This window comes from Enhydra lutris, unplaced genomic scaffold (genome assembly GCF_002288905.1).
Source record: "Enhydra lutris kenyoni isolate GAN:26980312 unplaced genomic scaffold, ASM228890v2 scaffoldscaffold12, whole genome shotgun sequence".
Lineage (NCBI taxonomy): Eukaryota > Metazoa > Chordata > Mammalia > Carnivora > Mustelidae > Enhydra > Enhydra lutris.
The window spans coordinates 20,168,853-20,195,774 of record NW_019154096.1 but is presented as its reverse complement, the minus strand read 5'-3'; the positions used below and the strand labels follow the sequence as shown (position 1 = coordinate 20,195,774).

At 35.7% G+C, this 26,922-nt stretch overlaps 1 pseudogene; it reads left to right on the top strand.

Moving 5' to 3' along the window:
• LOC111144984 overlaps positions 1–24,185 on the top strand; it is a 180,671-nt pseudogene extending 156,486 nt beyond the window's left edge.
• Positions 24,186–26,922: the final 2,737 nt, after the last annotated feature.

The window sequence follows — 26,922 nt, the reverse complement described above, 5'->3', positions numbered from 1 at the left end:
TTCAGTGGGTTAAAGCCTCTGCCTTCGGCTCAGGTCATGATCAGGGTCCTGGGATCGAGCCCCACATCAGGCTCTCTGTTCAGCAGGGAGCCTTCTTCCCTTCCTTTCTCTGCCCACCTCTCTGCCTACTTGTATCTCTGTCTGTCAAATAAATAAATAAAATCTTAAAAAAAAATAGTAAAGATACAGATACCACTCAAAATAGTAAAGATACAGATACCACTCAAAATAAAGATACAGATACCACTCATTATTATTTCTTAAGCAACTAATAATATATAATATTTTTAAAACTATATAACCTAGAAAAAACCAGGATATTGAGAGGAAAAAAAAATAGTACTAGAAGGTTTTAATTTACTCTTCTTAATAGATTAAATATGTCTAAATTTAGCAGGTACCTAAATAACATATCCATATATAAATGTAAATATGTGTGCATGGGTGTGTGCAAATATATGTTTATATATATATATGTGTATTTATATATATGTGTAGTGCATATATGTGTGTGCCTATATGTATATTTACATCTATATAAATAAACATATTCCTGGTTTACTCAAAAAATTTAATTGCTAAAAAGATTAATTGCTGGGGCACCTGGGTGGCTCAGTGGGTTAAAGCCTCTGCCTTTCAGCTCAGGTCATGGTCCTAGTGTCCTGGGATCGAGCCCCACATCGGGCTCTGTGCTCTGCAGGGAGCCTGCTTCCACCTCTCTCTCTATCTGTCTGCTTCTCTGCCTACTTGTGATCTCTGTCTGTCAAATAAATAAATAAAATTTTTGAAAAAAAAAGATTAATTGCTCACTTAGGTATTTAAAAAAATTATTATTTTATTCTACAAATATTTTTGTTACCTATTATGTGCCAGCCCTTTCTAGGCTCCAGAAATGAGGTGTTGAAGAATACAGATGAATTCATTGCCCTCATGAAGCTCAAATTCCACTTGAGGCAAAATGATAGTAAAGAAATAAGTAAATAAATAAGATTATGATAGTGTCCTATTATGGAAATAAATGAGAGAGATGAAAGAACAGTGAAATCTTATGTCATTTGGAAAGTGTGACCTATTCAAAATGGTGCTGAGGAAATTTCCCACCCATTTATTTATTTTTTTAAAGATTTAAGTTTCAGTGGTAAGAGCTTGGTTTAATTGGTAAGAGCTTGAAAAATCACCAACACACTTTAGATACAGTAGAAAGAAACAAAATTGAGAGAGAAAGTTAATTAAAATACGTATAAATACAAATGACAAAACAAGAAAGGTGTTTTGCAGTGTTAACTTTTGTCACATGTTAAGATGTCTATAGCTTTTTTTAAGGATTTTCATCCTTCCCCACCCATTGCATTATGGTCTTGTCTTTGGCCACACATCATAGTCGTCATTTATTTTCATGCTCACAGTGGAATGGAGATGAACTTATTTGATGGATCATTAGAAATATGTGTTTCCAGGTGATAACAGGATTTGCTACAACCAGGTGAACATACCTGAAACAGCAGGTATGTTCCAAACTTCAACTGGAGTCACCACTTTACTAAACCTATGTAAGAATCAGATAGCATTCTATTAGATCCCCTGGTGTTTTGATCATAATCAATAAGGAAGTTTGAATGATCATATAGTTTTAGTGATGTTTTGTGCTTCTGGGAAGTCACTAGCTAGAACACTATTGTATTATGTTCGCAAGTCAGCCCTTCTTACCAATATCTTTCCTGTCTTAAGGTGTTTTTCTCTGGGGAAGCTACTACCTCATATGACTCCTCTATTTGATTGAGAATCTGCTTAAATGTCAGTTCTTCAAGAGGCCCTCCTTGATCATCCTTTCAAAAACTGAATTTCCTACATTTGTTATTCCTTACCCTGCTCATTTTCCTTCATAATACTCAGTATGAGATCATACTGTACATTCATGTTTTTCACTTTGTCTGTTTCTCCTACTAGAATGTAAGCTCAAAAAGTATAAAAAAAATTCTCAAATTCACAACAGAATTCAAAGTGCCAAAATCATGGCCTAGCACAGCAGTTTCTAAAGTGTGGTCCCCAGAATCAGCAGTATCAGTATCAAACCGGGAACTTATTAAAATTTTACATTATTGGGCCTCACCGAGACCTACTAAATAAATTAGAGACTCTAGTGATGGGCCCAGTGATTGATTTTGATGCACTCTCAGGTTTCAAACAACTGGCTTATAACTATTGTCACCTCAATAGTCTGTTCTCAATAAATACCTTATCTTTAATGTCAATTTCACAAGTCAGGAATTCACTGAATCCTCCCCATTGCTTAAGTTACCTATTTCAACTCCATAATCAGTAACTGAGAAAATTATCCTACATGGGATTAAATCCTATCGGATCTCCTAAGATACGAGAGCTAAAATCATTTGACTTCCACGAATTCCTCCATTGACAGTGAGACCAAATAGCACTCTGACTATGCTGAGATATGTTTAGTTCAGATCCAAATCCTGTGTTTTGTTTTGTTTTTGTTTTTTAAGAGAGGGAACACAAGCAGGGGGAGTGGGAGAGGGAGAAGCAGGATCCCCTCTGAGCAAGGAGCCCATTGTGGGTCTGGATCCTAGGACCCTGGATCATAATCTGAGCTGAATGCAGCCACTTAAGGACTGAGCCACCCAGGCGTCCCCAAATCCAGTGGTTCTTAAAAGACTTGGCTTTTCTCCTTGTTCAGGACATATGAACATACAAGAATGGTTGCAGGTATCTGAGGGGAAAATTAAAACATTAGCAATGTGCACTTGTATTGTTAGAAGAATGCCCTTTCTCAGCATCACTCAACCTTAGTGTTATCTGAGTTTGTAGAACTGAATCAAAGGTGGAACTGGTTAAAGGATTACAACTCTATTCTGGCAACTCCTCTTTTATCAAATCTGGATTTTTTTTTTTTTAATTTTATAATTTTGGGGGGGCACTACAAGTCATTAACTTGACTTTTATACAATGCTCTTAAGTTTTGTTTTTAGGAGTGTCCTGCTTATTAGTCACACCAGAGCTTTCTTATTTCAATGAATTTTTAGTTTTCAGATAATATGAATTGATTAATTGATTCTGGTTAACTTAAGCCAGTTTTTGATTGGAATCATATTTGGTTAATTTCAGAAATAGCTGGAAAACTAGGGGAAAATTCAGAAAGTAACTTGAGTGTATGCTCTTTATAGTTTTGTTTTCTTTAATTACCTTTTTATTAACTTTAAACAACATTCATTCAAACTATCCAAGTACTAGATGGGCTTAGTTTAAGAAAAAAGAATACAGGAGACATTAAAATATAGTACCACCAAGAGTGCAAGAGCAGGAAAGAGGCAGTTCCTCGAGCAGAAATCCTCACTGCAGTTAGGAAAATAAGAGGAAATTTATGCTCTGGAGCCAAAACAGCAAGTGTTCGTTAACCTTGTTTGTTCATGTAGATCACTGGGCACTAAACCAAGTAGTTGAACATATATAAATACCACTGAAGAGCTGAGTCTAGAAACATCTTTTTTTCATGGTGCTGCTGGAGAGAAAGTTCTTGTATTATTTTAAAAGAAAAAGACAATACTGTGCTGTACATGAATAGCTTTTTTTTCTGTTTTGTTTTGTTTTGTTTTTCCTTTCAAAGTTGTTCAAAATGCATTAATCTTCACCACCACTCTGGGAAAGAATAAAGTATTATTATCCTCATTTTTCAAATGAGAAAAACAAGACAGAAAGAGATTAAGTAACTTGCCAAAGGCTAAAGAAGAAGCAAACTTCAGATCTAGGTTAGGATTTGTGAATTTGATCAACAATCCCTGGAGCACTTTCCCATAGCAAAGGGGGGTGTAGAGGTGAGGTGGGACGAAGGCTGGCAAATCATGGAGCTTTTCTTGTGCAAATTATTGCCAGCTTGTCATCAAAATTCTGATTTTGCTCCTTGAATGCAATGGCAGTAGATGTGGCAAGAAGTGTTTATGCCAAATAAACTTCAAAATTGTGGCATTATCCTTTGGCCCAATTTCTGCTGGTAACTACTGAAAAGCCCTGAGGTCATTTCGTGCTGTGTCACCAAAGAGCTGCAGCGCCCTCTTCTGTGCAGACTTCCCACGAACACATTCCCTACTGAATATTTATATATTTTTATACAATAAAATTTTATATAACTTTATATAATAAAATCTTTATATATATTTATATATATAAAGTACACTCCAGCTGTTCTAGAGCTCTGATGTACATCACTGGACTGCTCTTTTTGCAGCTCAGAGAGTGTTGGAAATTATTTTCCTCATCTCGGTAAATAATTCCCAAATAATCTTTCACAGATTTTACTTTAACAGTAGCCTAATCCATCGGAACTGCTCTAAATATTATGGATTGGAGATGGTAGTATCATTTTGCTCATCAGGAAAGAGTTATATAACACAAGGAGGTGCAGTGTCTGTACAAATGTTCAACTTAAATGAGGATAAAAATGAGAAACAATCAATCCCTTGCTGACCTCTAATTTAGTGGTAAATGCTATGGCATTCCCTTTCTATTTCTCCATCTTGGTTTCCCGATTTTTAATTTGACTAAGCAAAAATAGAAGCTCTTGTCGCTTTCTGTCTATCACTTTCTTAGATATGGATATTCAAATCCAAAATACGGTATATTGTCACAGCAGGAGAATACTCATTTAACAAGTTAATTATAAGTTGTATTATAATCTTTTAAATGCAGTAGAAGGAATTTCAAAGTGATAATGATATTAAAGAGAACAAATACAGTAGCATCCAGATTAATTTCCCATTTCATCCTTGTCTTTCAAAATAGATACAGATCATTGAAATGAGTTGCACTTTGATGGATAAGAAGGTGTTATGAGTTCTGGTGTTAGTAGTTGACTCCTTCAAAAGATTTTACACATATTTTTAAATTTTTCCTTCCCCATTACTTAGGGGATTTACTCTGTGTACTAAGAACTTTACCTGCAGAACAGAGACTCCAGTACTCTCCCTTCAGTTTATATCTCATTTCCATGATTTACCAGCTTTTTGAAATTAGGAAAGCTACTCAATCTCTCAAAACTGCTGTTTCCTGTTCTGTAGATTAGAGGTGATATTGATGACAATCTCATAGAATATGTGAGATCGATGGAGATAATACATGAAAGCTTTTGCCTATTTCTGGCACATAGTAGGTGCCCATTTCATGTCCACTGTTGCTATTAAATCTTACGATAATTCTATAATTAGTATTATATTTGTCATTTCAAAGATGAAGAGTTTTAGAGAGCTTAAATGATTTTCTTAAGGTTGCAAATATGCTTAATCTGTGTCCAAGCCCTTCATTTTATCTGGTTATAATAGTTTATTTTCTTTTGGAATTAGTGGTTCTTTGATCTCCTTTGCTTGTACCTGAAAGTAGACTTCAGTTTCCTTACCCTTACCTTAATTGATGATTTTCCTTTTCCTGCTCTGACCTCAAAGTCCCTCTAAAATATGGGCCCATTTTTATTATTCCATTCTGTCTAGACCTTGACCATCTTGGCACCTGCCCCTCCTCTACCAGGACTACACTGAGCTCTGTGAGACCAGAAAATACATCCTGCTTTCTGACAGCCATCACTTCCCTCTAGCAGAGGAGGCTAAAGATTATTAACAATGGGCCTGCTGAGTGGCTCTCAAACCTTGGCCTGCATCAGAATCAGTTGGATGACTTCATGGACATAAATTTCTGGCTTCTATCTACAGAAGATTCTATCTATATACCTAAGGTGGATCCTAAGATCTTGGATATCTTGATCCTAAGATCAAGATCCTAAGATCTTGATATCCCCACTAGAACCTATTTCTAGGTTCACAGATGATGCTGATGCAGCTGGTCTGGGAACCATATTTTGAAAACCACTGGTCCCTGTGTTTCTGTCGAAGTCCTTACAGAACATGCTTCTCAGACATATTGGTTTTCCTTCCAAATTAAGAAAAAGTTGAATTATTCATTAGACTGTCTAACTACAGTTTTCAGTGAGTGCCAATTATGATCAGCATTTGGAAGTATCAAGTACTTATTAATATATACACTCTATAGAAAGCTACACAACTATTATTTTGAATGTTGCTAGCATGGTTAGAATACAGTTATTTAAACTTGAAGATAAAAACTGTCTTATTTCAGGGGTGCCTGGGTGGCTCAGATGGTTAAGCATCTGCCTTCTGCTCGGATCATGGTCCCAGAGTCCTGGGATCGAGCCCCATGTTGGGCTCCCTGCTCAGTGGAGAATCTGCTTCTCCCTTTCCCTCTGCCTCTCTCCCTGCTTGTGCTCTGTCTGTCTCTGTCTCTGTATCTCTCTCAAACGAATTAAAAACAAACAAAGAAAAACACCTTAAAAAGTTGTCTTGTTTTAAAAAACATCTTTTTGGGCACCTGGGTGGCTCAGTTGGTTAAGCAACTGCCTTTGGCTCAGGTCATGATCCTGGAGTTCCAGGATTGAGTCCCACACTGGGCTCCCTGATCGGCAGGGACTTTGCCTCTCCCTCTGGTTTCTCCCCTCTCAAGGTCTCTCTCTTTCTCAAAAATAAATAAATAAATAAATAAATAAATAAAATCTTTCTGTTGAGAAGTTCAAGATATTCCATACATAGAATTTGCTTCCTCTGGTGTGAATTTAAGAAATTAATTTTATTAATTTAGTTATATTTGCAAAGACAAAAGTAAAACTGATTATATCATTACTTTAAAAACTATTGAAATGCAACCTGGCATGGTTATGTTTTGAAGATTTATTTCATAGACCATTACTATGTGATCTTAGACTATATTAGTTTAAATCTCTCCTCTTTTAATAAAGTTTCTATTGGCAATAGGTCTATGGAAGTATTATTTGTGTAAAAGGACAAATTAATTTTCTAGCATATTTGGTGAATTGTATGCTTTGGCAATCAAGATTTATGTTCCTCAGGATATATTATATGTACATATTTTGAAAAACATCCATTTTCAAAGCAACACGGTATAATGGAGTACTTTATCAGTAACACAATGAATATAATTTAAACTTTTTCAGATACTGTGTTTTATTGTGAAGAGCCATAACAATTGTGCTTGTCAAAAACAAACAAAACATTGTTAATAAAGATTGATAAATATTAAGATGTTAGATAAAATAGCTTTATCAATTATTTTAATTATTTTCTAAATATTTATATCTCTCATTTCAATATTTATCTAAATTCTAACCTATGGGATTTTAGGGGCCAAAGGTTTTGCTACCAACCTATCATTAACACCATATTAAAATGCATGATCCCAATACTGAATAATGGATGCTATATTTGAGCTCAATTCCTACTACAAGTTTTTTTCTGCATAATTCAGTGAAATTGACATTTCAATTTCTGACATTTCTTCGCTAAATTAAATGTTTTGAACTTCTTTTTCCTATTCTTCTATATTTGATTCTAAAACAAAAACATTTCTCCAATAATTTGTGCACAATATTGCATTGTTAAATTAGGGAAATAAAATGGGATTTAAATTTTAATTAAAGCAAACATCTGAGCCAAATGTTATATAGCTTATTAAAGTAATATTTATGAACTGACTGTGGGATATAGCAGTTAATTACTGCAGCTCACATTAGACAAAAATCAAAGTCTAAGGTTTCTATATATTATAATAATGAATTGTATTTGCTCATTCACTTTCTTGTTCACTTATTTAAAAAGTTTGAGTCTTCTATGAGATCAACATACAACGTAATATGTTCTTTTGAATTTATAACATAATCTAGAGAGTACTTCAGAGATTTATATGACTTTTTAACGATATCATATTTCTATCTCAAAAGCTCTGCTTTTTGCCAGACCTTAAAATCCACTTTTTCATTCACTTATTCTTTCATTCACCCATGCAACAAACTTCTGCTGAATGCCGACTCTCAGTAAGGCATTATTTTGGCTAAGGTAAGAATAATGCATTTGTCAAGAAATAATGTATACAGGGAGCCTGAGTGGCTCGGTTGGTTGAGCGACTGCCTTCAGCTCAGGTCATGGTTCTGGAGTCCTGGAATCGAGTCCTGCATTGATCTCCCTGATCAGTGGGCGTCTGCTTCTCTCTCTGACCTTCCTCCCCTCATGCTCACTCTCTCTCATTGTCTTTCTCTCAAATAAATAAATAAAATCTTAAAAAAAGTAAATGATGTATACATAGTTACCCTAAAACACAGTAAATTGTGAAGCTGTGTAAGAAAAGATTAGATCAAAATCTACTTAAATTCACAGGAAGAGGCTGACCTGTGTTGGAATGTTTAGTATTTAGGTGCTACCTAAATCTTGTTTTCATGGTAGAACTCCACGGTACTTTGAGTCTTTAAGACGTGACTTGATTTGTAGGTGTTCATTTGATCCAGAGATAGGCAGTGCTTTAGAGAAATTACCTATAATTCCCAGAACTCCCAGCATTGAAATAGGATTGTCTCCACAGATGAGGAAAGAAGGTCATAGAGATAAAACTTCCAGGCTTCTAATTCTCATGCTGGTGATATCCCCACTAGTACCTGCTGCTCTTTCTTTAAGAGCATTTTCTGCATAGAAAACTTATATGCATTACTCAGGGAAATTAAGATCAAGTGGAGATCATTTCACTGTAACCCTGAATCCCTAAGAACTGCCTTTAGAATGTCTATAGTCATGTAGGATTGAGCTTTATTTATTAGCTTTGGTTGGAATTCAGTTACTGATATTTGAGTTTTCCATGTATGTCTAAGGTGAATTTATGACAGTTGGTTTTGTTCAGCTATATAATTTCTGTTTAATTTCAAAAGTAGACATGACAGTGCTCTAGAATTGCATCGTTTCTTTCTGAATATTCACCAAGACTATTTTTTCAGCACTATCCATGTTTTAAATATAAACTAAATACCTTTGCCACAGTAGCTCAAATATCCTTTATTTTGGAAAAAAATAAGAAATATTATCTAAAGTAGCATTTAAACAAATTGAACTTATCTTCTCCATGACGTTTCCCCCTAGAGATTACTCTTGAGCTACTTAATATTAATATTAAATATGAAGGTTTAATTTAACATGCTGGTAAACATGACTTACCAGCAGAATTTGAACAACTGCATATCCCAATGTAAAGCGATACGTAATGATACTTTTATTGAATTTGTCATGTCTTTTAGTTTAATCTCACATAGTAGCAGACATAGTTTTACAAAAATGTATTCACATTTTATAGGCAATGCAAGCAATGAAGCTAGTTCAACTTCATTTCTCAAGGAATCAAAATATTTACACTTCTGATATATTTTGATCACCCAACAGAGGCATGACTTATACTTACCTTAATTTTTTTTGAGTAAACATTTTATTTACTGAAAGAACTCCAAAGCTGTGTTATAACATAAACTGAGATAATTTCTGATGTTTTTAATGCATTAATTTGTCAGTGAGCTATATACAAAGATTATCCTTTTTATGTTGTTTTGTTATGAACTAAATGGCAGTTTCTTGATTCCTTACTCAGTGATGACTCATTATAATTTGTTGGGCTTGTTTAATTTACTTATAAAGGTTGTCATTTACAAACCTTTTTTAAAAAAAAATGTATGGATACCTTATAATCTTAGATTAATCAAATAGTGTTCTTTCTCATCTTTTATAAATAATAAATAAAGGGAGCCTATCAGAACTAGTGCATAATACCAAATAAATAAAAATAAACTACTTTGAGTCATAAGTAAATATAATTTTGGTGAAAAAACTTTTTTTTTAAGATTTTATTTATTTGACAGAGAGAGCACAAGCAGGAGGAGCAGCAGGCAGAGCAGGCAGAGAGAGAAGCAGACTTCCCGCTGAGCAAGGAGCCCGATGCTGGACTCAATCCCAGGACCCTAGGATCATGACCTGAGCAGAAGGGAGAAGCTTAACCAACTGGTCCACCCAGACATCCCCTGAAAAAATTTTAAACTATGTAGAATAATAAGATCCCATTTTAATACAATGTTACACAAAATAGGATGGAATAAATACTGCTATCTTTCACTTAAAATAAACTCATGTTTGTTTATTTTTAAAGGTTTTTATTTAAGTTCCAGTTAATTAACATATGGTGTTGTATTAGTTTCAGGTGTACAATATAGTAATTAAACACTTCCTTGCAACAGCCAGTGCTCCTCAGGACAAGTGTACTTATTAATCCCGATCACTACCCAACCCATCCTCCAACCCCCTCACCCCCACCCCCATTGCCCCCCACCCCCACCCCACAGGTAGCCATAAATTTGTTGTCTATAGTTCAGAGTCCGTTTCTTGGTTGGTCTCTCTCTCTTTTTTCCTCTGTTCATTTGCTTTCTTTCTTAAATTCCTCATATGAGTAAAGTCATATGGTATTTGTCTTTCACTGACTGGTTTATTTGACTTAGCATTATACTCTCTAGCTTCATCCATGTTGTTGCAAATGGCAAGATATTTTTCTTTTTTATGGCTAAATAATATTCCATGTTGATTTATTCATCTATCAATAGACATATGAGCTGCTTTCATAGTTGGCTATTATAAATAAGTCTGAAATAAACATAGAGGTGCATGTATGCTTTTGAATTACTGTTTTTGTATTTTGGGGGTAAATATCCAGTAGTACAATTGCTGGATCAAAGGTAGTTCTATTTTTAACTTTCTGAGGAATCACCATGATGTCTTCCACAGTGGATGCACACAGTTTGGGTTCCCACCAACAGTGCACAAGTGTTATTTTTTCTCCACATCTCACCAAACCTTCTCGTTTCTTATGTTTTTGACTTTAGTCATTCTGACAGGTGTGAGGTGATATCTCATTGTAGTTTTGATTTGAATTTCCCCAGTGATAAGTGATGCTGAACACTTTTTCATGTGTCTGTTGGCCATCCAGATGTCTTCTTTGGAGATATGTTTCTTCATGTCTTCTGCCTATTTTTAACTGGATTATTTGTGTTCTGGGTATTGAGTTTTGTAAATTCTTTATATATTTTTGATACTAACCCTTTAACAGATATGCCATTTGTGATTTTCTTTTCTCATTCAGTTTGCCATTTAGTTTTGTTGATTGTTTTCTTCACTGTGCGGAAAACTTTTACTTTGTTGTGGTCCCTGATAGTTTTTGTTTTTATTTCCTTTGCCTCTAAAAACATATCTAAAAAAATATTGTTACAGCTGATGTCAGAGAGATTATTGCTTATGCTCTTTTCAAGGATTTTTATGGCTTCAGGTCTCACATTTGTCCTTAATCCATTTTGAGTTTGTTTTTGTGTATGGCGAAAGAGAATGGTTTAGTTTTATTCCTTTGTATGTGGCTGGCCAGTTTTCCCAACACCATTTGTTGAAGAAAGTTTTTCCATTTATATTTATTCCTGCTTTGTGGCAGATTACTTGACCATATAATTGTGGGTTTATTTCTGAGTTTTCTATTCTATTCCATTTATCCATATGTCTATCTTTATGTCTGTATCACACTGTTTTAATTACTACTGTTTTGTAATATAACTTGAAATCTGGAATTTTGATACCTCAGTTTTGTTTTTCTTTTTTATTATTTTTTTAAGATTTTATTTGTTTATTTGACAGATGGAGATCACAAGTAGGCAGAGAGGCAGCCAGAGAGAGAGGAGGAAGCAGGCTCCCGGCGGAGCAGAGAGCCCGATGCGGGGCTCGATCCCAGGACCCTGAGATCATGACCTGAGCCAAAGGCAGAGGCTTTAACCCATTGAGCCTCCCAAGCGCCCCAGTCAGTTTTGTTTTCCTTTTTAAGATTCCTCTGGCTATTTGGGGTCTTTTGTGTTTCTATACAAATTTTAGAATTATTTGTTCTAGTTCTGTGAAAAATGTTTTTGGTATTTTGATAAGGATTTCATTAAATTTGTAGATTGCTTTGGGTAGTATTTGTTCTTTCAATCTGTAAGCATGGAAGCATGGAATGTCATTTTTTTTTTTTTTTTTTTTTTGCATCATCTTGAATTTCTTTTGTCAGTGTTTTACAGCTTTCGGAGTATAGGTCTTTTACTCTTTGGTTAGGTTTGTTCCTAGATATTTTATTATTGTTGATGCAATTGTAAATGGTATTGTTTTCATAATTTCTCTTTCTGCTCTTTCATTATTAACATATAGAAATGCAACAGATTCCCGTACATTGCTTTTGTACCCTGAGGTTTTACTGGATTTATTTATCAGTTCTAGTAGTTTTTTGGTAAAGGAAGCTTTAGGGTTTCTGTATATATTATCATGTCATCTGAATATACTGAGAGTTTTACTTTTTCCTTACCAATTTGGATGACTTTTGTTTCTTTATGTGGCTTAAACACTATGGCTAGGACTTCCAGTACTATGTTTAATAAAAGTGGTGGGTGTGGACATCTTGTCTTGCTCTTGACCTTAGGGGAAAGCTGTGTTTTTCACCTTTGAATACCATGTTGGCTGTGGGTTTTTCATATAAGGCCTTTATGTTGAGATATGTTTTCGCTAGACCCACTTTGCAAGTTTTTTTTTTTAATCATGAATGGATGTACTTTGTTAAATAATATTTCTGTATTTATTGAAATGATCTTTTTTTAACTCTTTTCTCTTATTGATGGGGCATATCATGTTGATTATTTTACAAATATTGATCCACCCTTCCATCTTGGGAGTAAATTCCACTTGATTGTAGTGCATGACTTTTTAGCATAAATTATTGGATTTGGTTTGCTAATATTTTGCTGACGATTTTTCTATCAATATTCATGAGCGATATTGGTCTGCACTTGTCTTTTTCTGTGGTCTCTTTATCTGGGTTAGGTATCAGGGTGATACTGGCCTCATAGAATGAATTTAGAATATTCTCCTTCCTCTCATATTTCTTGGAATTGTTTGAGAAGAATAAGTGTTAACTCTTCTTAAATGTTTGGTAGTTTTCTTGCAAAGCCATCTGGTCCTGGACTTCTGTTTTTTAAAAGTGTTTTCATTACTTACTCAGTTTTATTGCTGGTAATTGGTCTGTTCAGATTCTGGGGTTCTTTTGTTTGTTTGTTTGTTTTTTCCTTCTTTAGTTTTGGTAGGTTATTTTTCTAGGAATTTATCTGTATTTTCTAAGTTGTCCAATTTGTTGGCATATTAGGTTTCATAATATTCTGTTGCAATTGTTTGTATTTCTGTGGTGTTGGTTATTCTTTCTTCTCTTTCATTAGTAATTTTGTTTATTTGATTTTTCTCTCTTTTTTTAATGAGTCTTGCTAGAAGTTTATCAATTTTATTGAAATTTTCAAAGAACCAGGAGCTCTTTTTATAGTTTCTGTATCATTTATTTCTGCTCCAATGTTTATTATTTCCTTCCTTTTACTGGGTTTGGGTTTTGCTTGGTTTGTTTTTGTTTTTGTTTTCTCTCTCTTTTTTTCTTTCTTTTTTCATTTTTTTCTCTTTCTCTCTCTCCCTCTCTCTCTTTTTTTCTTTTCTAGCTTCTTTATATATGAGGTTAAGTTGTTTATGTGAGTTTTTCTTGCTTCTTGAGGTAGGCCTGTAGTACTATAAACTTCCCTCCCAGAACCAATTTTGCTGCATCTCAAAGATTTGGGGCCACTGTGTTTTCATTTTCACTTGTTTCCATCTAATTTTGTATTTCTTTTTTGATTTCTTGGTTGACTCATTCATTGTTTAGTAGCATGTTATTTAACCTTCATGTATTTGTGCTCTTTCCGGATTTGTTTTCTATTGGTTCATTTCTAGTTTTATAGCTTTGGAGTCAGTAAACATGCATGGTCTGACTTTTATCTTTTCTGATTTGTTGAAAGTTGTTTTGTGGCCTAATTTGTGATTTATTATGGAGAATGTTCCATGTGCACTTGAAAAGAATGCATATTATTCTGCTTTAGGATGGAAAGTTCTGAAAATGTCTGTTACTCAAAACCATTGTGTCGTTGTTGATTTTCTGTCCATCCATGTAAATGGCGTGTTCAAGTCCCCTATTATTATTGTATTACTATTGATTTATTCCTTTGCATTTATTATTACATTATTACAATATTAATTTATTCCTATTACGTTTATTATTACATTTATTCCTTTACATTTACATTTATTAATTGTTTTATGTATTTGGGTGCTCCCATGTTGGGTGTACAAATATTTACAATTGTTAATCTCTTGTTGGATTCTACTCTTTATTATTATATAGTGTCCTTCTTTGTCTCTTGATACAGTCTTAGTTTTAAAGTCTACTTTTTTCAATTAAGTATTGATACCTGGCTTTCTTTTGACACACATCTGCATAACAAATGTTTCTTTCTCCATCTTCTCATTTTCATTTTGCAGGTGTCTTTTGGTCTGAAATTAATTAAATATACATAATCTATAATTTAAATAAGTAAACATATATTAAAATTAATTAACTAAATTAAAAATTAGTTTTCAATGAAATTCTTAGATATGAGTTTATGTATACAAACTAAATACATATAATTATGTATAAATACTTATGTATAGAAAAATAGCTGATTATAATTCAATTTTGTTTTCAGAGAATATTTAAATATGAGAGAACTTAAGGTATTCATTAGAAAATAAGATGTAATGTTTCTTAGTAATAACTGATTTTTCCACTTTTTTGTATTTTCAAAATTGTTAAAAAAATGTTTCTGTGTGTATATAATATATATGTAAATATATAACTTAAGAAGATTTCCCTCAATACCATTCAAATATGTAATGACTGAATTCTCACTTCTCCACTTTATTATTTCTTTATATGATAGTTAAGGGAGTCATTTCATGTAATAGTTAAGAAATTTATTTTTAAATTTTAAATATATGTTTTTAAATAAAAGTTTAAATTTAAAATTTTAAAAGTTTAAATTTTAAAATTTAAATTTTAAAATATATGTTTTTAAATAAAAGTTGACCTACCTCTAGGATCCTCAACTTTGTTAATTGTGATTTTTACTTTTTTTTTTTAATAAGAGAGAAAAAGAAGGAACCAAAGGAAGAAAGAAGAAAAGATGCTGAGTTACTCATAGCCTAACAAAGTAACTGTTTCTGTCTAGAACAAAGACCCATGTGGAAATGTTTTAGTTTAGTCCAGAAGCTGATTCAAGGAATAGTTCTACTATTTATCATATTGGTTATCATATTGGTTTCATGTATTTATATATTTTTACAAATTCAGGGGATACAAAATTTCCTTTTATAATGCAAGTATAAAAGGGAAAGGAAATTGCTACCAAAAGCAACATAGTTATTTGCAGGGCTCTCAACTCCTGATCAGAGTAGATTTATTTTTGGAAATGGGCGATGGAAGGCTGGCATGGATGGGCCTTTTGGTTTTGAAAGAGTCTTTAGGCAAAAGCTCTCTAGAGAAGGTGAGCTTGATCTCTAAACAGTGTTGTGAGGTCTAGAGTGAGAGGGGGATGACTAGGGAAGATGTCAGGGCAAATTAAGAATGCTAGGAGCAGAGACATTGATATTTAAACAAAGTATTTGCTATTTTGCAATGTTTCTCTTGTTTCTCATCAAAATTTTGAAATGTCACATTGAAAAACATTTTTTAAAATTTACTTAACATTCACATATAATTTAAAATAATCATTGTAGAAAATTTGAATATTAAAATTTATTTGCTATATATCTGTTTTCTGATTCACCTTTCCACATGAATTTCTCATTATTTATGTTATTATGAACATAGTAGAGCCATATTGGCATTTTCTTTAGTAAATTAGAAATAAATTGTCTCACATAAATTTGAGCATAGATATATCTAATATGCACTAAATACTGTATGATACTAAACTTCCCTTAAAAAAGAAGTGTCACTCAGAAAGTGGTTTTGTCAGCCAACAAAACAAATTTTTAAAAAGACAGTCACAAGGACATCATTTGTATTGGAAATCTGAATTCTACATACAAGAGCAAGTTCTTGCCAAGCAAATTCATAATGCAGAACATTTGGCAGGTTACCTTATTTTGGAATGGATAACTAATGACATTAAACATTTGAATCATATAACTAAATTCTCTTGTTCTAATCTATGCTCATCAAACAACCTTCTGAATAAAATGTTTCCTATATTAGTATGCCTACAAGGAGAGAATACATGATTTCTGTGACAGAGAGACTTTAAGTTGTAAATTAATAAATTGTCATTCTGATGTTATTCAACAGACTGAGAGCTCAGTTAATGTGAACCACTTTTAAAGAATGCAGAAAACCGCTGGTGCAGACTGACTAGGTAAATGCACCACTGTGATGTCTGATTATAAGTACCCATGTAGGAAGCCAACAGGACCTTTCCAGGCTATATTCTCGTGTATTCTTGGTAATTGTAAGCCTTTTCTTTTTTCAAATTACAATATCTCTTTTGTCTTATCTGTTATCAGTCCATGTTTAATGAACATTTTAGTAAAATAATCAGCATACATAAACTTTAGCTAGAAAAATACACAGTACCATTCATTTTATCCCTCCATTAATTTGCCCTCCAATAATAATTACAATTGTACTCATTCTTCTTTCTCTAAATGAGATGATCGCTATTTTAATGTTGAATACTTTGTCTTTTAGGAATAAAATTATAGAAGTCCATGAAACAAATATCCCTTAGATATATAGTTTATGAAAATTTATATTTTCAATTTTATTTATGTAATTTTACTTACTAAATGCTCAATCACTCCTTTAATTATTTTTAATGAAAGAAATACCAGTTGTACATATGATTTATATAACTAAGATATCCATTATTTAAATGAGAAGTAAAATGTCCTGCTACATAATCAGAATTTTCTGAAAATAGATTTGTCTCATTGAAATGAAAATGTGTCTTAGAAATTTTATATTTTAAGGTACATTTTTACTACAATAAGTATATTTTCAAGTGTCCCACTAAAATAAAGAGGTATGACAGAAAAATAAAAGTTTTATATATATAATACATTTAAAAGAAACGGAAAATTTTCACTATGCTTCAGAAATAATTATAACGTTCTCCTCATATACGAGTGAACAGGTTATGTTGAATGTCTCAACTCCTACATTCTTTTTGGTAAATACATTCAACATCTAGTGAGATGTCTTTGCTCTGCATGAAATGTGAGCACATTCTAATTTTCAATTCCACATGGCATCACATAATGGCATGTATTCTTTGGGAGAAGAGCTGATATCCATTGTCCTTAACAATTTTAGAGTCTCTTCTTTGTTTAAATTCTGGATGGCTGAATTGTCTCTTGCCTATATGTTGATGTTGATATAGAGTCTGCTAAGAATCAGTGGCCTGGATAGATTTGTGGTTGGAATTTACATGAATAATTTTGACATACAGCAGAATGTTTCTCAAATTTGAACAAATCATAGGAATGCAGTAGGTTACATTCCCTGACAACTGATGATTTTTAGAAGTCTCATGCATCTTATATACCTGAAAACTTCCAAAAGAGATAGCAGTCTTATAAATTGAATAGAATTATATAGTCTTTAAGAAATGTTAATCAGCTAATCTAACAAAGAAGACTATCAGTCTTGCATTACAAATTCTTTCCTTTATGGATGAGTTGTGTGTTGATGTTTAATAAAGCAAAAATCCTGACTTTAAGTTATAGCAGTTTCTTTCCTCCCTCCTTCCTTTCTTTCTTCCCTTCCTTCCTACCTTTCTGTGTAGCATATTTTAATAGATTTTGGATGGATAATAGGACACAACCTAATTCCCCCTATTTCCAATCTGACTTGTGGGAATCACTGCTCTTGGACTGGAAAAACACTGTGACGTTGGAGAATTGGCAACATGGAGGAATGAGAGCAACAGAAAGTTACCCTTAAACTGAAGTTACAGGCTCACTGGTGCATTCAAGGAATGAATACATCTTCTGAGATTAGTATTGGTCAAATAGGATAGAAATCAATGGCTCGACAGCTTTTATCTTCTCCTATTCCATCAAGAAAGTATATTATGCTATTAATATTTATGCAAAAAACAAACTTTCCATTAAAAAGTGACTTTCTTATTTCCTAGCAAAGAATGAGGTATTTGCTGGGCATGAATGCACAGGCAGAGGAAAATCTCAGGAGACAAAGATGTGGGCTGGAGCACATTGTGTTGTCTGGATATGATAACTCTAGAAAATCTAAAATGTGGTTGGTGTTATAATTCCCAACACCTGTCATATAAAATCATTTTATGATATCTGGCTGTTTGGCCAGTTTTAAATCTAAAGTTTTGGTATAAGACAGACATAGCCATAAACTTTTCACACATCTGAGTACATAATAAAGGAAAACATTTCTAATAAAAATACTAAAACCCAATTTTGGAAAGTATCACATTTGTTCTTTCAGTTTCTACTTCCAACACTTTAATTTATTCTCTTATCAACTGTAGCTTGAATGGATGATACTGCTTTCCACATTTCTTGTTTAAGGTCTGTCAAATTCATACCTAAATTGCCTCAGAATTTTCTTTGCAAAATCATGCTTTTGTCCAGCTTACAAAGAATAAAAAGTAAAAATTGGCTGTTAATAACTTGGGATAAACTTAGATTCAAACACTTCTACAGGCAAGCATCTCTATACTGTTCTAATCTCAAATTCTTATCCTCATATGCACACTCTACAATTAGTTTAACTGGTCTCCCACTGATGTAAATAAACTTCAAGGCTTTATCTCCACAGTGTTACTCAGACTTTTCCCAATTCTGTAAGTTTCTTCCATTCTGATCTATTCAAATTTTATCTTTTTGGGATTCCTGGGTGGTTCAGTGGGTTAAAGCCTCTGCCTTAGGCTCAGGTCATGATCCTATGGTCCTGGGATGGAGCCCCGCATAGAGCTCTCCGCTCCTCAGGGAGCCTGCTTCCTCCTCTCTCTCTGCCTGCCTCTCTGCCTACTTGTGATCTCTGTCTGTCAAATAAATAAATAAACTATTTTTTAAAATTTATCTTTTTTTTTCAAAATCCAGTTTAGAGCCAACATGTAACTGAATTATTTGTGAAATATTTAGTCCAAAAGCATCCCTTTCTTATCTTCCATCAGAACATAGCCTACCTTCTAAGATAGGCTAAGCCTGTGTTCTGCTTCCCCGTGTTCAAACATTTACTGTTTCATGTGTGATTTTATGTCAGTTAAACTTTTCATGTGCATATTTATCTCCTCCACATTAGTGAGGTGTTCCTAGAGTTCAGAGCTTTCCATTTATTAAATTCTCAAGCAGTTAATTGACTTATATATTAACCAATGTAAGTGTGGATACCATCAAAAGCCATGAATTATTGAAACGATCTTATACCTCATCAAAATTCTCAGTGCCAAAGTTTTAAGACATGCCTAGATTTGGTTGGGGATATTCCATATTATAACAGAAAAGTGCTGGATATCTGAAATTAATATATTAATATGGTGCAATTCTAATAAGGAAGTTCAATAGTTGTTTTTTTTTCTTTTTTGCATTTGCTAACACAGTGTTTAAGTTTTCAAAAGTGAATAAATGCACAAAAGGGAAAAAACAAAATTGTCATATTGTATTCAAGAAAAAAACATAAATCCATGAAGCCACCGAAGTCGCATTAAGTGGGATTGTCATGGGGAGAGAAAAATAATTAAGTGGAACAAAATGGAAAGTAATAAAAACATGAATCCTAGGGGCACCTGGGTGGCTCAGATGGTTGGGCATCTGCCTTCTACTCGGGTCATGATCTCCAGGTCCTGGGATGGAGCCCCAGATCCGGCTCAGTGAGGAGTCTGCTTCTCCCTCTCCTTCTGTCTCTCCCCCTGCTTGTCCTCTCTTCATCTCTCTCTCTCTCAAATGAATAAATAAAATCTTTAAAAAAATAAAATAAAATAAAATCTGCTTCAGTACATTTAAAAATATATGAATCCTATATTTATAAATAAGATTTTAATAGTGAGGATGATATTGTAATAAGCAGTATTAAAAGTATTGATTATTGAATAAATGATGCCAGTATATTTGTCTGGAAGAATCTAAATTCACTCCCTTTTCTTAAAAGTAGAATGTAAAAATAAAGATTGTTAAAACATAAATGTAAAAAATAAGCCAGCAGAATTTCCAGAAGAAATCTTAGAAGTCTACTTGTACTACAAGGAAAAGAGAGAGAAGTTATTAATTAAAACTTAAAACTTGGAAGTTTAAAATATATATATATACATACATATATATATATACTTAACTGTATAGATGTTAATGAAATTATAATAACTGATATTTAAATTCAATTAAAAATATGACATTGTCTATTAAAACACAAAATACACTCAGCAATTCCATTCTTGATAATCCATCCCATAGGATGAAAGGTACAAGTGTATAAGAATATGGATATTTATTATGGTATTACCTGTATTTGCCAAAAATACCAAAACAAAGTGAATTCCTACTGATAGGTAAACAGTTGAATGTATTTTGCTATAAATCACATCTAGAGGGGTGCCTGGGTGGCTCAGTGGGTTAAAGCCTCTGCCTTCGGCTCAGGTCATGATCCCAGGGTCCTGGGATCAAGCCCCACATCGGGCTCTCTGCTCAGCGGGGAGCCTGCTTCCTCCACTCTCTCTCTCTCTCTCTCTCTCTGCTTGCCTCTCTGCCTACTTGTGATCTCTGTCTGTCAAATAAATAAATAAAATCTTTAAAAAAAAAAAATCACATCTAGAAATACCAGGAAGTTGTTAGGAAGAATTAATTAGAATTTCAGTGACTTAAAGTGATTCTCGTATTGTGTATACAAGTAAAAAGAACAAGATGCTATATGTTGTGTATAATTTAATATTTTTGTATAAAAGTAGTAGCAAAACCTATGTATTTACTTGAATTATGTGTTTATGCCATATTTCATGTTATATATAATTATTTGAGCATATGGAAAACAATGGAAAAATAAACACTGCTCTGGTTATATGAGATACTTGAATGTTTAAATATTATTTGGTAGAGGAAGTAGAAGGGCTGAAAAAATAAGCCAAAAGGGAAATGAGGATGAGGACAGCCTTTAAAAATACAACTATGTATGATAAATCACATTCATGCTTTATTGTTCAATTACATATGTGGCATATACAAATCATATATTTGGAACATATACATCACATATGCAAGTATATGTGTGGAATATTTATGTACATATGTACGTGTATGTAATAATACTGTATAGTGTGTGTATATGTGTATATATGTATGTGTGTACATATAGATATAAATATAAATAAACAAATGCTTTTTGAAACTGAACTGCAACAGTTTTTCAAATCTCCAATGCTTTTTGTTTCTTCACTTGCACATGTGTGTATTTGATGGAAAACTTTATGATTGGAAAATACAAAGTACTATTTTAACAATGCCACTGATCCTTTGTGCATGCATACAAAATACTTCACAACTTCTTTGTTTAATAAGAAATATATTTCCTCTAAATGAAGTCATTTCTTTAATATAACTGCAAGACACTTTTTACACATTGTGGCTTAGTTACTTTACCCACCAAAGCTAAACAGCCTCAACTCAGTGGCAGAACAGACACTTTTAATACAACCAACTTTTAGGGGATTCTAAGATACAGTCTAGGAAAACAATCATATTTGTTTGGTATATGTATTTTTTTTTCTTTATTAACTCCACTTTCAAAAATTTTATGTTTTCTTTTCTATTAACATAAATTGTTTTTCATATTTTTTAAGATTTCAACACTAAAAGTAATTATGTATAAATCAAATACTTCAATGTTTGAAATTGGGTTTCTTAAAAAACAGCATCAAGGGTGCCCGGGTGTTCAGTTGGTTAAACAGGTGCCTTTGGCTCAAGTCATGATCTTGGAGTCCTGGAATGAGCCCTGCATTGGTGGGTCCTTGCTCAGTGGGGAGTCAGCTTCTTCCTCTGCCCCTCCCCCTGCTAGTGCCCACACTCTCTCAAATAAATAAATGAAATATTAAAAAAAATCTTTTGAATAATGGAAAAATTCTAAAATATCACACTTATTAACAAAATGTTTTTGAACTCGATTTACATGCTTTATCTGGAATTAAACTTCATTTTCCTTGCATACAACTATCTAAATACCCCAGATTTTCAAGTCCGTAATGAGTGCCATTTCTCCCAGAAGCTTATCCTGATAAATTGCACTGAATTCTATCTTCTTTGCCCTCTTATAACATATGGCTACTAAATAATTATATTTATGTTATACTCTCTTGAATTTAGGGCTTGTCATTTTGGGGGCTTGTGCTTTTTTAAAGACCAAATTTACTGTTTCAAAACTGTAGTTTCACCTCCCTAGGAGAATTTTGAGCATGAAATTTATAAATATTTATTTAATGAGTATGTAATTAAGACCCAAAGCACTAACTAGCATTATGTTTTAAAGAAAAATACTAGATGAATCCCTATTGAACTCAGAAATTAAAGAGGCACATTTTTACTATGGACTGAATCGTGTCTTCTTAAAATATATATGTTGAAGTTGTAACAACCAATGTGATGATATTTGAAGATGGAGGTAGTGAGGTTTAGATCAGGTCATGTGGTAAGGGAATTCATGAAGGGAGTGCCCTTATAAGAATATACACCTAAGAACTTCTCTCTCTCTCTTTCTCTCTCTCTCTTTCTCTCCCTCTCTCCCTCCTCACCCCCTTCCTCTCTCTCTTTTCCCCTTTCTCTTCCTCTCTATCCCTATCTCTCTATCCCTTCAGTGCAAGGACAGGGTGACATGGTGGCTGGCCAGACCCAGAGCCCTCACCAGATAATGAAATAGGCCAACACCTTGATCATGAACTTCTCCATCTTCAGAATGATGAAAAATAAAGACCTGTTGCTCAAGACTTCCCATTTATGGTGTTTTGTTATGTCACCCCAAGCTAACTAAGACATTCTCACATTTCTTAAAGTGTTAGCCAGTGATATTAAGCAAAAAAAATTAAACAAAAGAAAGAAATAAGTTAAAGACTTTGTAAAGGAGAAGGGAAAGCTATGATTTAGAGATTCTATTCTTCAATAGTTATAAATCTGAAGAGAATCAGTAGAAGAATTGTTCAAAAGACAGAGAAAATCAGTAATTTGGCTGATTAAAAGTTAAAACAAAAATTGTAATTGTAATTATATACAAAAAAATTACAAAATAAAAGTATAAATGGATTTCAACCTCAATTGTATGATACCATTTACACTTAACAAAATAGTAGAAAAGTATATCTTTAAAAAAAAATACGTGACTCATCAGGAAAATTCCCCAAATTAATGATAATAATAATAGTGATAATATATAGTAACATAAATGTTAGGTCGGCAGCCCTGGGAATGCAGGAGGAACAATAAAATGGCTGCCAGGCTGCCATCTTCCCCTACCCAGGACTTTCCCACCAGAAGGACATCTGTCAAGGACATGTCACCCTGAGTAAACTGAAACCTATGTGAGAAACAGAAACCAACCTCTCTGGGACTTTTCAACCCCCAATCTCTAACCTTACCAAATATGGTTATGAGCCCCCACTCTGCCCTGGCTTAATAAAAGCTCACTCAACCCCTTCCTGTGCGTGACTTCCCCAACTCTCCTCTCCTAAATTGCGGAACCTCGCCCAAGGGCGCCTTTAATAAACCTTGCCTTGCGCCTATCTCGTCTGGTGTCGTGTTTATCTCGCCTGTAAAACCTTACATTTGGTTCGGAAACCGGGAGGAGATCAAGCCCCCACCCTGGTGAGGAGGCTCTTTCCCCTCCCTACTCAGACCTGGACCTGCCTCTCCGGACACCAATTCCAAAGCCGTGGTGAGTTTCCCCCAATTCTTTCTCTGGAAAGCCCTGTCCTAATCACGGCAGTGTCAGGACAGAACCCTCTGGTCACCATGTGACCGTGACTCTGGGAATTGGGAGATGTCCTAATTTCGCTGCAGTTGACACTGTCTTTCCTCAACCCAGTGTTGGACGAGGGGACGCCTTCCTCCAACCCTTGGATTGCCCGGCAAGGAATCATAGGGAACTCCCAATCCAAATTTGACCCCAAAACACCCCTAGGGTGTCTACTGGCTAAACTTAAGACCCTGGAACTGGACCAGGACCTACGAAAGCGACGTCTCATACATTACTGTACCATCGCATGGCCACAATACCAATTAAACAATCAATCCCAATGGCCTCCTGAAGGCACTTTTGACTACCAAATTCTCACAGACCTAGATAACCTCTGCAGACACCAAGGCAGATGGGCTGAGGTCCCTTATATTCAAGCTTTCTGAATTGGTGTGCTCATCTACCCCTACCCCTCCCCACTCCTATCACAACTCCTGAAAAAACTTACCCCTTTCCAACCTGGTACTGCCCCCACCGACTCTCCCCTCACATCTTCTTTTTGGCCAACCCTGATAACTATATAAAGGAGTTCCAGTATCTGGCCCAGGCTTATGATCTTACCTGGCATGACCTACATGTGGTCCAAACACCACCCTCACCACAGAGGAGAGAGAGCACATTCAGGCTGCTGCCCCAAAACATGCTGATCAGGTCTATCTCACTGATGCCACCATGCCCGTTGGCGCTCAGGTGGTCCCAGCTGTAGAACCCAGATGGGACTACCAGAATGGCCAAGATGGCCACCAGCTCCATGACCGCATGGTCCAGTGCCTCATTGCCAGCATATGGGCAGCCTCCAACAAGGCGGTCAATTATGATAAAATTAGGGAAATCTTTCAGGAACCCAATGAAAACCCAGCCATATTTCTAAGCAGACTTACTGAGGCACTGACTCAATACACTCGCCTAGACCCAGCCTCCCTGGCAGGGGCGACTGTTTTAGCTACCCACATTATTTCTCAGTCAGCAGCCGACATTTGGAAAAAAGTTAAAGAAAGCATAGGAGGGCCCTCAAACTCCCATTTCTGAACTGGTGAAAATGGCATTTAAAGTCTTTAACTCCCGAGAGGAGGCAGCGGAACTTAAGCACCAAGCCAGACTCCCAACAGAAGGTTTAACCGCAGACCCAAGCCTTGGTAGCAACCCTGAGGCCGGCAGGTTCTGGGGGAAAACAGAGGGGAAACTATATCCCTCCGGGGACCTGCTTTAAATGCAGAGCCAAAGGACACTGGGCCTGTCACTGCCCCAATCCCAAAATGCCTACTAGGCTGTGCCCTCAATGCCGCATGATGGGCCACTGGAAATCGGACTGCCCCAGCCTCGGGGGATCCCTGGCGCCTCCATGTGGGGGTAACCCTGAGACAGTAAGTCCCATTTTCCAACTTCTTGGATTGGAGGATGATTGACGGAGTCCAAACTCAGACAACCCTCTCACCCACACCGAGCTCAGGGTCACACTCCATTTACTTCTATTGGACATAGGGGCTACCTACTCCATCCTACCTTCCTGCTTGGGTCCTACTCGTCCCTCCCCAATCACAGTTATGGGAATTGATGGTACTTCTTCCACTCCAAAAGCCACTCCCCGCTTATCATGCAGCCTGGATGGATTCCCCTTCTCACACTCCTGCCTCATCATCCCTTCCTGGCCTATTCCCCTACTAGGCAGGGACATCCTCCACAAGGTTCAGGCCACCATATGTCTCTCTCCCTCTCCCTCAACTTCTGCTCACCTCATCCTCCCTCTACTCCCCACTGAATCACCCTTTATCCCGGACTGTCTCCCCTCCATAGACCCACAGGTATGGGATATTTCCAGACCTGTGGTATCAACCCACCACACCCAGTCAAGATATGACTCAAGGATGAGTCTACATTTCCAACCTGCCCACAGTTCCCTATCTCAATGACTCACCGCTGAGGACTTAAGCCTATCATCAACAGCCTTCAGCAGCAGGGTCTCCTTATCCTCATTAACTCTCCATGCAACACCCCCATCCTTCCCGTTAAAAAAACCTCAGGAGTCTATTGCCTGGTAAAGGACCTAAGACATTAGGTGGCAGGTTGGGTGACAAGGGATGGTATTATGTGCAGGACAAAATTTCCCTCCTGAATGGCTTAATCCACACCCTCATTACTGACATCCACCAGTCTCTCCCCATCGGTCCAAAGACCCTATACCAATTTCTCCAACCTCTCTTTCACCACCCCATCCTCCAAAAGACCATTAAGGATGTACACCAGGCCTGCAAAACCTATTCTACGGTCAATACCCAGGGTGGCCTCCACAGACCGAGACCCACCCATCAGCTCTGCGGGCATCAGCCAGGCAAGGACTGGCAACTTGACTTCACTCACATGCCTTGACACAAAACCTTCAGATACCTACTAACTCTCATAAACAACTTCACAGGCTGGATCAAGGCATTCCCCACAGCTAGGGAAACAGCAGACGTGGTTGCCATGATTCTCATTGAGCACATCATCCTGAGATTTGGACTCCCTCAAACCCTGCAATCAGACAATGGACTGGCCTTCATCTCCAGCATCACACAACAAGTCTCCAAGAGCCTCAACATTACCTGGAAACTTCATATCCCTTCTCATCTCCAGTCCTCAGGTAAGGTCGAGAGGGCCAACGGCCTCCTCAAGGTGCAACTCACTAAACTCACTCTTGAAACTCGCCTCTCTTGGCCAAACCTTCTCCCACTAGCACTCACCCAACTCAGGGCCTCTCCTCGCGGACCGTCAGGACTCAGTCCCTTTAAACTCTTGTACAGCAGTCCCTTCCTGCTCAATTGCAACCTCCCCGCTTCTCCTCCACCCCTCTTATCTTATCTGCCCTATATGACTCTCCTACAGCCCTTTTATGGGCTCATGAAGATGCGACCATCCCTGCCTCTGACAACCCAGGCAGAGACTTCCCCCAGGCCCTAAATCCCGGGGACCAGGTTCTCCTATGAGAATTTCACCCAAAATCCTTACAGCCCACATGGGCCAGCGCCCATACTGTTATTCTTATGACCCCCACTGCGGCAAAACTTCTGGGACACCACCCATGGGTACACATTTCCAGCCTAAAGCGAGCTCCACCACAGGATGGCTGGACTTCCCAGACCCTGG